The sequence below is a fragment of the Pseudorasbora parva genome, chromosome 5 (assembly GCF_024679245.1).
Source record: "Pseudorasbora parva isolate DD20220531a chromosome 5, ASM2467924v1, whole genome shotgun sequence".
NCBI classification, from domain to species: domain Eukaryota; kingdom Metazoa; phylum Chordata; class Actinopteri; order Cypriniformes; family Gobionidae; genus Pseudorasbora; species Pseudorasbora parva.
The window spans coordinates 33,084,701-33,102,064 of record NC_090176.1 but is presented as its reverse complement, the minus strand read 5'-3'; the positions used below and the strand labels follow the sequence as shown (position 1 = coordinate 33,102,064).

At 37.3% G+C, this 17,364-nt stretch overlaps 1 protein-coding gene across 1 annotated transcript in view; it reads left to right on the top strand.

The window, feature by feature from the left end:
• The first annotated feature begins 8,943 nt into the window (after positions 1-8,943).
• The window catches only part of il1rapl1a (interleukin 1 receptor accessory protein-like 1a), a 153,722-nt gene continuing 145,301 nt past the window's right edge, over positions 8,944-17,364 (top strand). Inside the window, exons 1-2 of the mRNA XM_067443930.1 lie at positions 8,944-9,090; positions 16,462-16,526. The gene's annotated coding sequence lies outside the window, so the exon portion shown is untranslated. The remainder of the gene's footprint in view (positions 9,091-16,461; positions 16,527-17,364) is intronic.

Genomic DNA, 17,364 nt, shown 5'->3' with positions numbered 1-17,364 from the left:
ACTGTCTTCTGCACACACATCACAAAGCTGCTGAACTGAAGAAATGCAGGTTACAACAAACTGCTTCATCATTATCTCTTTCTCTCTCCCTTTCTCTTTCTTCTTGTCTTGAGCTCTCTTTTTCTCCCCTTCATCTTTCAGTTTCGCTCTCTTTCTGTCTTCTCATTCTCTCAATCCATCCCTCCCTCTTTCTCTGTCAAGGAGTGGGCTTTGATTAAAATATATCTCTTTTTGTCCCTGAAACCTGACTCGGTGTGCTCGCACTGTACCCGCTCACATCATTATGCGATGAGCACCAAACAAAATCTGCTCCTCTTTGTCTTATTCTCGTCTGTGACTCATTCATTACCATGTGAAAGATCAAACTCGAGCACTATAGCTCTCACAAAGGAGAAGCACGCTAAAGCGAGTTTTCCAAGCCATATTTAAACAAACAAACAAACAAGCAAGAGAACGAGCAAACAAACCACCCTGTGCTGCAACGCATCACGTCCTCGTTTAACTCTATGGTGTCTTTGATTCACGCTGCAGGGTGCTCGCAAGTTGCCTTATGAAACCGGATAGCTTATCTAGAGCATCTTGAGAAAAAGCTGGAGGAAATATTGTTATTATTTCATTTATTTAAAAACAAAAACGAGTGGAGCCAATGTACCCAGGCAGGCCTGGTCCTCTCCAGATGGATTCTAGGCAGCCTCATCTTCTTCATCCATTATTGATGAGTAGGGCAAAGAGAAATAGGTCAGAAGAGAATGAACTACATTCTCTTTGTTCACTCGGATGTTACATAAATGATTGAGATTTATTGCTTCCATTGTCATATTTAGTCACTGGCCTCTGATCACCTTACAAGACTGCCCTCAGATGATTGTTTGCAATATTAATATGTACACTTCTCTGCTCAGCCTTGTTCCCAGGTGTAAACAAGTCATTGTTTTCATGTAAGTGATAGGCAGAAGTGGAAGTAGATATAGATGCTGAGTTAAGTGTGAACTCAATACCGGTTGCACACTGCTTGATGGCAAAGATTGATGGATTATGCCCCGGGCCAATAGGGCCAGTGAATTGGGACCTCTGATGGCCAGTGTGCTCATACACCTGGGAATAAAGTACTCTGAGTGTAAAATTGATATAGACAGATGAAAAGCACTTGAATATGCACAGATAAACAAATGGGTTTATTCTGGGTTTGAAGATGTGTAGTGCCCTACATTAGTGTCAGTTATATTATGGAAATCTATCTATCTATCTATCTATCTATCTATCTATCTATCTATCTATCTATCTATCTATCTATCTATCTATCTATCTATCTATCTATCTATCTATCTATCTATCTATCTATCTATCTATCTATCTATCTATCTCTCTCTCTCTCTCTCTCTCTCTCTCTCTCTCTCTCTCTCTCTCTCTGTCTGTCTGTCTGTCTGTCTGTCTGTCTGTCTCTCAGTCCGTCCGTCTCTCCGTCGGGCATGCATGTTTATTCCATAAATACCTATGACATGGAGAGCCCGATTAGACGAAAATGTGTATCAATAATACGAGTTTGCGATGTTGTGGAATTTATATGCCAAAGTGAGCTTTGGTAGCCTGACAAGCCAGACCCACATCAAGATGTTTGGTCTGGAAACTCACCATTGACAGCTCAATCCGAGGGGCGGGATACGACTGTCTTTCAAACTCTCTCTGCACGTGATAGGATAGCGCTTACAACCAACCAGAGCAAAGAAGGTGAAGCGGAGCTCGTTGACAGATTAAACTTTCGCCGTATATGGTCGGCAAAACTCTGAACACATCTTCCCTTTATAAGAATGACTTCAGTGCCGTTCTTTGTTCTCAAAGAAAAGCTTATCTCCAAGTCTTACAGAGTCACGGCCAAAGAAAATTCGAAAGACCGCCGTTTGCCAGTAGCATGTAACTCTGCTGTCATTATGTTAAGTCTGCCCACCGACTCTATACACAATGTGATTGGCCTGACCAGAGTTTGGTTTTTACAGCTCAGAAGTTTTGGCATATGGTACGTAGATTTTCATGTGCATATTATATGCACTTTATGGCCAATTGACCAATCAGGTTGGAGACAGTTTGGGTGAGCAACTTCATTTTCAGACATGCAATAGAGTTGTGCTGTCCTGTTGTGACAAATACGCTAACGGTTTAGAGAATGTTAAAGGGTTAGTTCACCCAAAAATGAAATTTATGTCATTAATGACTCACCCTAATGTCATTATGTCATTAATGACTCACCGTTCCACATCCGTAAGACCTTCGTTCATCTTCGGAACACAGTTATTTTTGCGGCTGACCTTATTGCATATGTATTTGTAGGAGTTTGCCAAATTGCCTGAGCGCAAGGAACTGTGGTTGCTAGATGTATAAAAAGCATTGCGGACTGTGTAGGTAACGTGGCTTACGCTTATTTACAATTATTTCTATCACCAAAGGTGCTTAAGCAATTAATCAATTACTCCTTGCTTATTTAAGGAAAACAAGGAGAAAAAAGGCACATAAAGCAAGAGAAGCTGTTAAAATACCCTGTGAGACTTCCATAAACACAGCATCCATATATGGGCTGCCATTAGACTGGGTAAACCCAGCCTCAAATGCCGGCGATTTGATTTTGCCCTGCAACTCTGTTCAATTTTAAATCGAGCTTGGTCTGGTGATAGCGGCGGCCATTGTTGTTTTGTAGGCTATGTGACGGCAGAGCTTGTAACTGGGAGTACGAGTTTACGAGTGGGAAGTCACGGGTTTGACTGCCGTTAAACCAGCCGTTAATTGGTTGCGTTGGTTTTTATGGAAATGATCTGGCTGCCTCTGTGCTCATTAATTTGCTAATCGTCAGATCATCACGTGCAGAACTTTCCACTCCCATTGGTGTGGAACCTCGCATTTTTGGAATTGCCCTCTCAGGCTTATTTGCTGTTCAGTAAATCGCTCTGGAAAAAAAATTGGGGAAAACTGTATTAGGGCCTGAGTGAGCATCCTTAATTGCTCCGTTTCTATATCTTATCACTCAAACCGTCAAACTTCCACTTAAAAACTTTTTCATCTGTTTTTAAAACAGTTGATTTCATATTTATCTATATTAATCTTTATAAAAAGTATTTATCTTGACAATTTTTTTATTTCTACACTGTAAAAAATAAATGTTGGTTTTTGTTGGTTTAACTTAAAAAAGTAAGTAACCTGGTTGCCTTAAAATTTTGAGTTTATTGAAATTAAAAATTTGAGTTGATACAATGAAGGAAATTAGTTTAATAAATAGAATCTCAAAATATTATTGTATCTGAACCACATAAAAAATTTAATAAATCATGAAAATAGCACAATGTGGCATTTTTCACTGCATCATCAGAAATAAAAACACACGCAATTACCCAATATGATTACAAAATCTTTGAATTATATTTTAATATATTGTCAAATCTCAAATAATGTTCATTGTATTAACTCAAAATTTTAATTTCAATGAACTCAAAATTTTAAGGCAACCAGGTAACTTTTTTTCTAAATAATTTTTTACAGTGTAGTAAAAATCCCAGGAACATGAATTTTCTTAAATTCAAAGTTCAAATTGAAATTCTGCATCCTGTTTGTTAAGTCAATTCAAATCTTGGAATTGTATCTGTTACAATCTAGACCTACCAGTAATCCAGCTCACCAGCTATCTAAACAGCTTTGACTATTTAATGGGCTGCTTCAATCACCTAAAAACCATGTGATAAACCAGATAAACATCAAAATCTGTTTTTATCTGTATTTTTCAGCATGGCACAGACATTATGTAAGGGCTGCACTGTGCTATCAGGGACCACGGAAAGGTATCTCTTCAACGGTGGTCAACAAGACAGTGCACTACAGGTCAACAAAGAGTGTCAGAGTGTGTAATTGTTTGGAGAGCTCCTACATGACTGTGTATGCTCGTCTATGCCGTGAACCTTTTGGATATCATGCCAGTTTTAGTATGTTATTGTCAGTTTGAGAAATGGGTTATTGTTCTATATTCTGGAACAAAGTGCAATAATTCATTACAATGCTAATTCTGCTGATGACCTTTCTGCGGGTACGCTTGCCCGTTTACACACGAACACACACGCATTAATCTTCCTCCCTAAATTAACCTTTATTAGAACAGTGTTGGTGTTCAGGGGGCTAAGACATCAATAAATTAATTAGAATAAATGTAATTAGGAGTTGGTGATTATGATTAAAGGTTTGTTAGAAAAGTCTGTCAGAGTGTTTGGTTTTGCACATTGTGTTGTGAAGCGTGCCTGGAGAACGCTCGCAGCTAGGGAGAAACTAAATGATGACTTGATTTCCTATGAAAACCACCATCAAAATTCCATCTCAACCCAAGGCATTTGCTCTTAGGCTCAAAACAAAACTTGTCAAACTAAATTTGAAAAACAGCAGCCTTAGTCATTGTTTATATGGTACCTTTGACAGCTACAGTGCACATAGCGAACATCGTTTGAGGAGCATGAACATTGACTAGAGAGGTTATGCCAGATATTAATATAACAACTGTTATGTTTAATTATGATTATTAAAAATAATAATATGGATTATTCTTCTGAGATAGCTTATTTGTTTATGACTGATACAACTATTTTTGTAACCAGTGGTAAATACAAAGGATTGAGTTATTCTGCAACATTATAATTAAATGTGTATGTTTGTGTGGCAGAAATGTTACTAAAAGTGATACAATTATTTAAAAGCAAATGCCTCTAATTTTTGGCACCTGATATCTTACTTCTTATACAGTGACAGAGCTAAATTATCCAACATAAAAACCCACCAATGTTTTAATGCTTTTTAGAACTAATTTTGTATTTGATAATGATTTGATTTTATAATCAACAGCCATAATCGTTCAGCTTTTTAAAAATGGACACCATGCAATGTTTCTTTATAGGTAAATCATGATTTCAAATATTTGCCCCTCAATAGTTAAATTGTGCCACTTTGACATATGTATTCTCACTCCAGTCTACATACATTAACCTGAATCTGTTCGGCCCTGATGCACCTGAGCAGCTTTAATCAGGGCAAAGTTTAAAACATATGGTCAAGGGTCAGATTCAGGATCGCTGAAGTCAATGAGTGTTAACTCTTGAGGTTTATTCTGACAGGCATTCTCCTGCTATTTCTGCCCCAGTGATTCATGGGCCATTTAATGCAATCTGTCACACTCCAGCATCATCCTGAACTCTACACTGGCTGACACTTCAGAGACAGCTCTGATAAATGGGACTGTAGTCTCCAAGGAGGCCGTTTTCAGAATCATGGCTAATCTTAAAGCAAACATTGCAATAATTATGTCTAAATGATCCTAGTTCAGCCAAGTCTAGAATTATTTGTTTTATCGTAGGTCAGTGTGTCTACCACTTTCCTTGAAACCATATTAAATTAGGTTAAAGTCCCCCTGAAATCAAAATTGATTTTTTTTTGGCTTTCAATATGAATATGTTAGCCTAAAGACCCGTTCACACCAAGAACGGTAACTATAAAGATAACTATTGGTTTACACCAGCAGACAGTGTCACTTTAAATGACAGAGCTCGTTACAGCAGAATGGATTCTGATTGGCTTTTTATCATTCATCACCTGGAAAAAATTGTTCTGAAAGTGATTCCAATGATATTGTTTCTCCGTGTTGCCATAGTTATAGCTGTGGTGTGAACTCTGCTATTCAATAATATTGAGAATGTGCTAGGAACTATATCTTTATTGTTATCTTTATTGTGAACAGGCCTTTAAATTATCTATAAGCTAATGTGCTCCAAAACTGACAAAATTTGCATTTAAAAGATATAAGTGTTCAAATCTTACAGTCTGTCACTTGATTTTGATGACATCATGATGCACTTCAGATTTTCTGTCCAATCAAATGCTCTCTAGAATTGGAAGCATATATAGAGGCTGAAGCTGCGACTGAAGTTAGTAATTTATTCACACTATCATTATTTTCTAAAGGCGCATAGTGCACTATAAGGGACATGGAACTATTCATACAGTGTAAATGTGCTTTCCATTGGAGTGAATGAAGCCTGATTTGGCACACAGTATGCTCCGGTGACAATTTGTGCAGATCTTACTTCCCAATAAAACAGTAGGTAGCACAATGCAATAGAGAAAAATTCTACAGTGCCAGCATCATATTCATGTGTATTGAGGCTTTATTAACATATTACATTACTAAACATAACATACATTGCCCTACCCTAAATCTATCCTTAAAACAATGCAAATAAAGTACTGGTAGCACAATCTGATATGTAGCATTATTTGAGAGAAGACACAATAGCACGTAGCGGATCATACGCAAAGTCTGAATTTTACACAGAATGCTTTATTTTAAAGTGATATGGAGGAGATTAGGATGAGAAACAACATTAAAAATCACATAGACGAGTGGAAGAGATGCCATTTATGCACCAACATAAATTTCACTATGACATCTACACAAACTACACTTTTCAAACTACACATCCTCAGCATGATTATGATCCCTGTTTTGCTTTAGTAAAAGTTTCATATCGATTCTAATAGGTAATATTCGACTATGGCTGTCATAAGCTGTCAAATGCGGCTTTGCCAAGCTCAAAGGCTCTGTGATATAAGCAAAACACTATTGTCTATTTTTAAAAAGGGGGAGGCGCTGCTCAATATGTCCCACCTTTGTGTTTTAGTGGCAATTCAATCAAGGTGCTTCAGTGGACCTGAAAAGTTATTGTTATTGAAAAGTTATTGTTTTTTACCCAATAAACATAAAGAGAGAATAATTTAATTTTTAAATGCATTTACATGTCACAAATGTAAAAATTAGGAGTGCAGTGATTGATACTGTTTGCACCAAGCATGTATAACAACAAATAGCATGGAGTTAAGGTTAGGCTTTAAAAAAAGCTTTTGTCAAGAAGCTTGGACTTTTCAACTGCCTATCAAGGCTTCTTGAATTAACCTTTCAGCAAAACGCCCTCTTGAGTTGTCTGCTTTTCTACACATCAATGCAATGCATTCGTTTCATATATGTTTTCTATTTAAGTTTTATAATCAAAATGATAATCATCATCATCATATAACATTTGATTAGTTGGTTGGAGCATCTGGTAGGAGATTTAGGATTTTAATTAACACTGCTTAAAAGTGAACAGAGCTAATTCTTATTGTGTAAACAGAGAGTGAATGAAAACAATTATAGTAATAAAAATAATTGACTCGTGAGTAAATAAAAAAGCAGCAAATAACCATCTGATCATTTGCTTAACACATGCTATGAGTTCTTGAGATCTGCTCTGTTCTTGTGGCTGACATTTTAATCCTCTTTGAGCTTAAGAGAGCTGTAGTCATGCAACTAATGTCTGCTGGATCACAGTTTTGGGTTTCAAATGCTTGGCAAAGAGAGGGAACTACATTCATGAAGAGTATCCCAGAAAGCGTTGCTTTAATGAGGTCTCCGCCCCCCCCCCCCTTTTTTATGATCACAGCCTATGAATTTCAACATGTCGATATTAATTTTAGTATAGGCTTATATAGGATGTTCTCAGGGATTTAAATGATATGGCAGTTTCTGGAGCTAATGTATAGTGAGCAGCATTGTCCCAGTCCTGCAGTGATGAAGAGAGAGGACAGGCACATATTCTGGGATGTAGCAGGGATGTGTTCAGACTCACCGGGGCTTTGGTGCATTATATGAAAGCCAGAGTTAATTTAATTTCTATATTAATCTCACTGAAAGAAAGTCACCTGCTCTCATATCACCTGTATGAAGATGTTCAAAGGCAAGGGGTCCAGGAGGACACCCACTCATTTCTACAAGAAAAAGGAAGAGCATGCCCTTCAGCTGAGTTATTTTAGAGTCGTCCACCTGGACTTTCTTTGAGGAACAGGAGAGGACAGATGAGAGAGGGATCAGGCCTCTCAGCACTGTTTCTGGGACAGTTCCCCTGACCACAGATGACGGAAAAAAGAATGACATGCATGATGGAAAAATGAAGGTAGAGGTAAAGGAAAAGCAGTATGATGGAAGAGCAGTCAACTGTGATGTCTCATGGGGCTGAATCTTTTGGAGGGGATTTGCGAGTGTGGTTTTTGAAAGGACAGAGATTACTGAGATGAAGTTAGATGCCCTTTTCAACATGCCACCCACTGTAATCCTGCACAGTGCAGCAATAGCACAGTCGCCACTGACTTTTTAAGGACGCTGTGACACTATCAGAATTCTACAGACACAATGACATGCAGGCATTATTTATGACATCATAAAAGCCTCCTAGCCATGATGTCATCCCGCCCTCCACTGACACAGTTACACCACATGGTTGGTAAGATCAAAATATTGGAGTAGCCTACGACTCATTTTATATCATGGCCATTTTTGCTGGAAAGTCAGCATGTATGCTTTTGAATCGCTCATGGTACTTTGACGTCATACACGGCTATTTTTTAGTAGTTTTATGTCATGTGACGCAAGATGTGCGGATTAAAATTTAGCTAGTCGCAACCTGAATGTCATTTGTACATTTTACGTTATTTCAGGATTAAGTATCATATTTTAAAGGAAAATATTTTGTAGCTTAACGTTACCTGTCAGGCAGACGAAGTAGAACACCAAGACTAAAAACATCCGAAAAGACCAACACCTTTTTCATGAGTTTCTTGATAACAAAACGGTTTCTTTCATAATGGTTCAAAGATTTAGTTTTCTATATTAAATGTTTAACGTGAAACTTTGCGCGTTGTGTTTATATTTTGGGTTCGTGACGTGTGCTGCCAAATAATTTCAAATCTTTAACGGTTGATTGATGCATTGCATTCCCTGTCCCACCGTCATACCGCCCGCCAAATGTGTCGCTGCTGTTCCTGCAAGGAGTGGACTGTAGCTAGCAACCGAGCGTTTTAGAGGCACATGGGTAAATGAAATGAATAATACATCAGTAAGTTATTTAAATAATATTTTGAAATATGAATTTATTAAGCAGCGCTGAAGTTCTCAATAGACGTCCTCGATCGCACACATACTTACACACACTCATCGGCTGCAGATTCACGGCCGCCGCACCCCTCAAAGAAGATAAACAATGGGTGAGTCTTTCTGAGTGGCATCTGTGCTTAATAACTTTGCCACCTTCTTTAACTTGTGCTGCTATATGTTTGTCTGGTCATGTTTCATGGGAAAAGCCTATTCATTTGTGAGAAGCCAAAAATAAAATAAAGCTATAAGCCGTGGCGTGGTTTACAGTGAAATTATAACAGCTAGGGGCGAAAAAGAACCTTAAAATAAGTTTAGTGGTGGATTTTTAGCTGTTACACATTCACTGAAAATCACGGCTTTACTGGGCTTATTGCTTTTATAAAAGGGTTATAACACAATACAAATATTTAAGCCAAAATATAGCCTATGTATCAATGCCAGAGCCGGACAGTAACGGAGTACATTTACTTGAGTAACGTTACAGTACTAGAATTTTGAGGGATCTATCGTAGGCGGAGCTAAAGAATGGCGAACATGCACAAAGCGGTGACGTCCTCAAGCGTGGAGAAGAAAACGCTACCCTAAATAAACCATGGCTATCAATCAGATTCAACTAAAACATATACGATCCGAATCAGATCCGGAGGCTGAAATAAATTGAACAGGAGAAGCAACAACAGCAGGACATCCGTCTCTGTGAATGTGCCAACCTGTGATGTACTGTATTTGGTGGCCTGTCAGCATTTGTGTGTTTGCCCACAGTTTATGAGGACATGATTTGGTTTATGGACTATTGTATGCGACTAAACCTTAGCAGTAGCAAGCAAAACGGTTTTGCACGTGAGACTAGTGTAACGTTAGACATAGAACAACAATGGAGTTTTTGACATTTTAACCGTTTCACATTTGAATGACGAAGCATGCTTTGTGAGAACCTCCCCTAGGTTTATGTTTGGGTGGTTTTACAATAAACAAACTGACACCTATATTGGTCAGCTAAACAAATGTATTTAAACACACACCATAGATGCTCCATTGATAAATTAACTAACGTTATACACGATTGTGTTGTTTACATACGCAACGATAGACATTTGAAGCAGTTTTACTCACCACCTGTTTCCAAAGCATGACCGTGAACCTTTATCTTTGGGACTGCTCCGTCAAAAACACACTTCTTTGGTAACTGTTGATTTCGTAAAGTCCTGAAAGCAGTGACCGTGGAGATCCACTTTTGCGACACGACTGAAGTGTGATGTTGTGAAGCTTCCCGTCATTTCTGCGTTCAGATCGGTTCAAATGCAACGCTGCCTTCCCGGAATGCTGTGCTGAAGTGTTGAAGTCGTTTGATGTCACCCATAGGAATAAAGTGGAGCATGGCGCGACCATAGGGTGCGACAGAAGTGTTGCACGGATGAGTGTATCTGCACTTGAGGGCAGTGTTTATGGGCGTGCATTTGGTCTCTTGCTCTAGTCGCACGCACGCGCGCGCGCACCCTTCCGGGAGAAGAACCCGTACGGCCCATACAAGGACCTTCCACTCTGTCAACGTCAAGCGGACCCATACTCGAAAAAAACTCTCCGAAACTTGTGAGAAACCGGAAGGAGTATTTTTGACACAGAAATACTCCATCAAACGTCCAACTTAGTTTTTGAAACTTTGTCTATGTTTAGAATGGGAATCCAAGTCTTTAACAGTGTAAAAAGCTCAGTATGCATGAAACATGAGTATGCGATGTATTTAACACAGTCAGGTTCAAATGTGGGTTTAACAGACAAATTTCTAACATGTCTAACATGTATTCAAATGTAAAAACTACAAATAAGTAAGCAGTTATGATCTGCAATACTTTAAGCAACTTGACTATTATATATATATATTAAAGCGCCATATAGGCACTTTAACATTTTTCCGGCCATAAAATGACTATTTTAAACTTAATTACTACTCTAATTGTAATATATTAGAAGACATTTTTTAAGTGGTCATTAATGGACCATAATTATTGTACAAATAGTATTTAGTAGCAAAATATCTCCTCAAAATATTCAATAAATATTACTAAACTAAAATACAGTTTATTTAATAACATTTATTTAATTGAAAAATGGTGTACGATCACATTTGACTATGATAGTAAGGAATATCTCAGGGCTAAATACAAGAGCATAACATTACAATGTTGCATCTCCATCACTCTCCATTTTAAAATGACATTTTAAATGCGGTTGATGTAATAATCAATGCACACTATGATGTACTGTTTACCAAAAATGGCTGCAAATACCTGTATAGTGAAGCTGTTGTCTATTCCAGTGTTTCCCAAAAATGTTTCAGTCATGGCACCTTTTAAAAATTTTCAAAATTTTGTGGCACCCCCTCACATACGCTACGCTAGGGGTGTAATGGTACAGATTGCTCACGGTTCGCTTTTAGGTTCACAGTTTCAGTACAGTTCGGTATTTGGTATGTTCAGGGGAAAAAGGGAAAATAAGAACAAATACCTTAAATACAAGCAGCAGCCCAAATAAATACTATTGAGCATAATTGAAAAAAATGCTTTTCCGGTTTTTCAGGTAGATGTAACATTAGTTTTTAGGTAGAGAAATGGAATAAAGTAATCAAATGAAAATAACTGCATATTTAACTGTTTAAATTAAAAATGTATCCTTATCAAACTTACAACAGCTATTCAATCAAGAGCAGTGAGGGATGTCCTTATCTTTTGTTTGACATTAAACAGACAGCAGTAAAGGCTACTGCCCCTTTAAGACCTAATGCAGTTATATGTGTCATCTTTCTCGACTGTATAAAGTTTACTTAAGGCATATTCAGTCTATGTCTGCTTGGATACTCATCAAGATGGACATTTTGACCTACTTTTTGTATGAGTTTGTCCATTCAAGCACAACGCTGTGAGACGTTGAAGAGACAGATCTTCTCATTCGCGTCTTCTGGCTGCACGTGGGTGATGGCGGTGCAAATGACTGGTCATATTCAGTCATACGGCAGCACTCGCATGCATTGAACAAAGTTTACAAAGAGTTTTGCCCACGTTTTTCTTTTATTATCGCTGTTGTTTTAGTGTATAACTGAGGAGCCAGCACGTGTATCCATCGACAGAAACAACCCATATTAAAGATGTGTCATCAGATGTGAGATGAACCGCAGTGCAAGTGTGTCCCGGCACCTAAGTACGCCACCCCTGCTCACTGCATCCCGGTTGGGAAACGCTGGTCTATTCAAAATGAATTGATTGACACTGCTTTGGTTTGTTTACAACTATTGAGAGCGCCGTGACCATGCGTGATGAAGGCGTCGCAAATTTGTTATTCAACTGCTCTGGTTTTAATACGCCAAAATGCAAGAAAACTTGTTTAAGAATTACGGTCGAATGCAACACACAGTGAGTGAGTGAGTGAGTGAGTGAGTGAGAGATGCGCAAGAGGCGGAGGGAGAGCTAAGGAAATGCAGATGAACACATGTGTGCGCCTTTTCATGGGGTGCGCGTGTGTTATGGGTGTGTGTTTGTGTTTGTGTGTGTGTGTGTGTGTGTGCGTGTGCGTGTGTGCGTGCGTGCGTGTAAGAGAGAGATTGTGTGTAAGTGTGAGAGAGTAGCTACAAGAGTGAGTTTTGTTTCTACCCCTGCCGTTTCCACATGAGGTTGCAATTCTTAAATGTGATCTAACAAAGGTAAAGAGAAAATATTAACCAAATATGCTGTTTAAATTGCTTGTAATTGGGATGAAGTAAACATCTGTTTAGTATTAACATAACAATTTTGATTGAGCTGAATTAAAAACCCAAAATTGCAGCTGGTCCACCAGACCCACGAACACTGGCTGAGTAAAAAAAAATATGAACACCACACAAGGGTTAAATAGCGTAAAAATGAATGGATGACGAAGCAATATGTGGCGGCCGGTGATGATTCTGTGGCGGTCCGACACAAATTAGTCTGTGTGGGAAACACTGCTATTTTCAAAAAAAGTGGAGTGTTCCTTTAATAAAACCAGCTGTGTTACAATGATGAATGATTAGCTCAAAATGTAGATTTGTAGCCTATGGGTGATGTACTTTATCTGAATTAAATACAAACACATCTCTCGTGTTTGCTCATGCTCCAGCGGTTAGCCTACTCCTCCCATGTAATGTATGGGTTGTCGGACACTGTTTTAGGTTAAGAAATGTATTGTCGGGACACAATTTTTAAAGCAAACTACTTTAGTGTAGTTAATATGTGACGATAATATCGTGCTTAACACTGAGGATTTAAAGTTGTGACGATCGGGGGTGGGTGGATGGTTTGTTTTTTAACAGTTGATTCGGTGACATTAGAGCTGAACCACGCATCTAAAGAAATTTGCTAAATCTGAATGTAGGCAAAACACACGGTCATTCGATTTTTCTCTCGCTCTCTCCCTCTCTTGCTCACACAATAAAACATTGCTTCAATTAACAATATCAATGAGAACAAAGTAACATGTTTTAGTAAGATTTCGACCAATCAGAAATCAAAAACTGTGTAACAACAATGACTTATGAGTTTAATGTCTCGGGGAATAATTAACTCAAAAGGGATTTAATATTCAATATTCATGAATTTATGAATATAATTTGCTAGTCGTTCATTACGTATTAAAATTTTCCGATAGGGAAAATTGTTTAATTAAATACAAGTAACCCCTTTACGGAATTGCTTGAAATTATCCTACTAAGTTTGTCCTGCAAATTAGTTATAGACTTTTCAAATTAATTCTCAATAAGGGATTACTGCTTTACGAGCGCATATGAAACATTAACTTTACTGATCAGGACAAGTTCAATATTTCAAATGGTCATACAGTTTACTTTACTAACATAGTAGCATAAGCAGTTAGGTAACGTTAGATCGTAAGTTTCATTGACTTTGTGTATGTGGGAGAACAACAGACTCAACTCATTAAATGTCTTTTGGAGGTTTAATAAACACAGACTAAAAATAACACTACGATTCACACAGAAAGTACACACTAAATATGCATCAAGAGAGTAAAAATATAGATATTAACGAAAGAATACATAAAAGAGAATAATGGATAGACTGAAATTAGAGAGAGATAAAAGAGAGAGAGAGATGGGACAAAGAATTAGGGATAAGAAGCAGCTTTCCTTCAGTTCATCAAATACAACCTTCACGGAGTTAACTTGTCCCAACGGGAAAATAACACACCCTCTTAACAGCAGTTTGAATTTGGAAAATAAGAATACTTGCTTTCGTTTTGGTTTCGTTTTGGCTTCTCGTGTGTGTGCGTGTGTTCCGAGTTCAAATGTCCTGCGTGTCCGGCGGTTCTTTCCGAGGTCGAGAGGGAGGGGCGGCTGGTTGCTCTAGCGATGCTCCGTGTTCTCCTTCTGAAGAATGCCCTTGAGGCTAGTAATTTGATGCGATGCAAAAGCGAAGCGAGGAGGGAAAAGGAGGAAGAGGGGAAGAGTTGGGGCCTGCTTGGAGGGCCTGCATTGGTGGCCTGGCTCAATGGCCAGCCACGGTGGCGTGTTGGTTCAGCCAGGGAGAGAAGAGGAAGAGCAAGGAGAGTTGTCTCCACTGGTCTTTTAAGAGAATTAATCCACGCCCCCTTCTGGGGGAGTTTACCCAATCCAGAGGGTGAATTCTGAGCGGGAAAAGTTCTCTTTGTCTTGGTTTACGACCTGCTTTGCATGTTTCTGAGGTGTCGTAAAGGGGTGTTGATTTTGTATGGTTTTACTCCCAAGTTTGCTAAACATATTAATGATACATTTCATAATCCCATTTTGTGCATCGTTAAGTAAGTCAAAGAAATAGGAATATTTAGATATCAAACACCTTATGGCTGGGAGATATTAAAGCAGAGATACATTCTTACACAGAAATACAAGCATTTAAAATAAACTTGCATTGTTTCTACCCCATGATTGAGTAGGCATGAGTCAAGGAGCATGCATATATGAGGTTACCTGAACTAGTAAATTGTTAAGACAAAGACAAAAAGATGCAAAATACCATTCAGAAGAAACATTTTACAAGACAGTTATGTGTTTACATATAATGTCCTGGGGTGCATGTTCATTTATAGATGGTTTGTCTATAATTTGAGGTAAAAGCGTGTGTTAAAACTTCGTAAAACTTCTTATCAGATGGTTTCCAGGGTAACGGAGAATCTTTCTCTGTTGTGTTGGGGGAAGGTCTGTTACTAAGCACAAAGCATTCAAAACATATTTGTTAAACTATGTAAACTGTGTAACTGGCGATTGTGTGTTTGATTCGCCTGAGTCGCTACAACTGGAAAAACTTTATAATGATATTTTAGCACAGTAACATTTTCAGTCACAGCTTAAAGAGTGCCCAGCTTTTTATTTACTGACATGCAGTCGTAGGCCTAATTGTTTTGTAATCAATAGTTTTAAGTTAATTGTCTATTTTAATGTATGTATTATTATTATTCGTTATTTAATATTATTTGTTTGTTTTCTAGCAAAATTTGAGTGGCACATTAATGGTCATGAAAATAGAATAACTTTATTTAAAGGAAGTGTAAGATTGTGGCCAAAACTGGTAAAGCAATCACTATCCCCTCTCCCCCTCTCCCCTGACTCGAGGTTGCCAGATAGGCTGCAGGAACGTTTGTAGCTGCAGCTGTGGTAACTAGAGCAGATCTAGCAACCCGGATACTGAAACACTACTGACTTTGTGATTGGTAGATAGGTGGAGGGCGGAGCTTCAGGCCAAAACACATGTCAACATCAACATCAGTTGAGGGCTGCAACAACAACTTTTAAATGACAATATCCTGGCCGGATTACTGTTGTCAGTGATTTAAGTATTTGATAAATTTAAAATAATTGCTTTTCAATTTATTATACTTTATATGATAATTTATTTCTGTGATGCTGAATTTTCAGTATCATTCCTCCAGTCTTCAGTCTCACATGATCCTTTAAAAATCATTCTACTATGATGATTTCATTTTCAAAGTTGGAAACAGTTCTGGTGCTTAATATTTGTTCATAACCTGTGATACTTTTTATAATTATTTGATGAATTAAAAAGTAAAAATAATAATAAAAAAAAAAAAATCAAATGTTTTAAAAAATAGAAACCTTTTGTAACAGCAATATACACTATTGGTCAGTAATTTGAGGTCAGTCCCTTTTTTTTCTTCTTTTTTTAAAATCAATAATTTTATTCAGCAAGGATGTGTTAAATTGATGAAAAATTGATTGTAAAGAAGATTTATATTATTTGAAAATATGTTTTTAGTTTGAGTAAATGCAGTTCTTTTGAACTTTTTATTCATCAAATATATTAGGCAGCAGAACCAACAATTTTTTTTCTTTATTTTTGATCAAATATATATATATATATATAATAATATCCATTAAAACTATTGGATAAATGATGGAATCAAAATTGCCAGAAAAAGGTTTTAACTTTTTAATAAAGTTTGTCTTGTTCCTTCCCCTGCAGCAAGCCATGGGTGAGTGTATCTGGCTCCTGCATATAGTATGAGTTCTCTCCATCTTCTACGAAAGGTAAGAAAGACAAAAAGTTTAAGCCACTTAGTGGTGGATTGGCTGCTTGTAAGTTTGGAATTCACATTGTAAAACTGATTGTAAATTTCAAACTTCAGTAATTTCAAATGTAAAACACAAAAATTGAAAATAAACTGTTAAATAAAAATAAAAGTTGAAATAAACTGATATTCAATTTAGAACTGTCAAGTGATTTTACATTTTTAATCAAATAAATTATACGATGTGGCGATTAATTAATATAAATATTGTTAATTAATTAAATTATCAGAATTTGGCTGAGAAATTTTGGCCCATCAAATTTGGCTGAGAAATTACTCACAAAAGATAATTTAAAGTCATTGTTGTGTAAAAAAATATCAACTAGAAATTACAAAAAAGTAGCTTCAGAAATAAATAGTTTTAGTGAACTATACCTGTTTGTTTTTATTGATGTGGAAATATGAAATTATTTTTAAAGGACAACTCCGTAATTAACACATGGTTACCGAGTAGATCGTTCTCTGGGATGCGTTTGAATGAAAATCTACTGTAAAGAGTTTTCTCTCTGAAAACAGTTTAGTTTATTAAATCGCTAATTTAAATTAAATTAAAGTAAGTTTCAGTGGTACTTATAGTAGTGCCATCTGACTCGCACAGATTTTGAACTCGACAGGTTGTAAGTTCAGCTCTTGCATGTGTATACTATGGCGGACCTTTCACAAACAGCTAACGTTAGAGAGTTGCACTGCTTAGTGAATGAATTCGAAAACAACACATCAAATTACTTTTGTTAAAATTAGATGTGCTTATCGATGTTGTGGGTTATATTTCGATATGAACGTGGAAGTACAGACTG